This window comes from Arachis duranensis, chromosome 10 (genome assembly GCF_000817695.3).
Source record: "Arachis duranensis cultivar V14167 chromosome 10, aradu.V14167.gnm2.J7QH, whole genome shotgun sequence".
Taxonomy (NCBI): domain Eukaryota; kingdom Viridiplantae; phylum Streptophyta; class Magnoliopsida; order Fabales; family Fabaceae; genus Arachis; species Arachis duranensis.
Genome location: NC_029781.3, coordinates 95,266,085 through 95,267,181, shown reverse-complemented (window position 1 = coordinate 95,267,181; position 1,097 = coordinate 95,266,085).

Here is a 1,097-nt window from a genome sequence, read left to right as displayed (position 1 = left end):
AAGTATAAATTTTATAATTTAAAAAATTTAAGATTAAAAGTTTATAATTTATAATTTTGACTCCCTAGAATTACTTTAAGTTGTATGGAACGTTATTTATTTTTTTAATTTTTTAAATTCGAGGCTTATTTGGTTTATTCATTATGTCGATCAAATAATTGTTGCGTATTTTGTTGGCTTGGCCCTTGTTGAAGCACCCTTGATCATGTGTGATTCTTTTTGTACCAAAGTTATAAGACACTTTCAGTATATTAGTAGTTAATACGTGATTGTATTGAGAAAAATCTCATAAATAAACTTGTTATAATGCAGAAGAAACTGGGAAGGAATCTGTTAATTTGATTGTAATTCCCTATTGAAGCAAGCTAAGTAGTGATGTACGTAGCTCAAGCAGTAAAGAAGATGAAGATTGAGGAAGGTATTGTTGTTCTCTAAAAAAGATAGATGATGATGATTTGGGATTGGGAGCAGTGTCTGTTCCTAAATTTTTGTTTGGTAAGTAAGTTGGTTATATAAACTGATCTTTTCTTTTTTTAGTTTTTTTTTTCTTTTCTGCTTGGATTGAAAGTGATCTGGCCTCTGGTCATCTAATTTTGCAGTGAAAATCTATCTATTAGCTGTCATATATCACGGTTTAGACATATTCTCATTCTAATACTATTGTGTTAATAGTCGGACTTATTTAGTTTATTAAGCTAAGAACAAGTTGGTCTAACTTTTAATATTTAACAAAAAATTTAAGAACACATGAGAAAATTAATTTTGATAGAAAAAATATTTTATTACTCAAATGGAGTTAAATACGATTTTGGTCTTTAAGATATATAGGTTGAAGTTTTTTTTGTCGAGAACCTTTTTTTTTATATAAAATTGTCCTAAGATTTAACTTAGTTTTAAAATCATTTTTACCTTAGGATCGAAATCGTACAGAGGTGGCAGCAGAAGCGAAAACAGAGGTGGATCGTTAACAGCTTCTTCTTCTTCCCTTCTCCTTTCGTAAACACTTTTTTTTCTTATTTTTTTAATTTTATAATTTTTTTTTGTTATGGATAATTTGATCCAGAATTTTAATGTTTAAGTAAAGAGGACAATTTTAA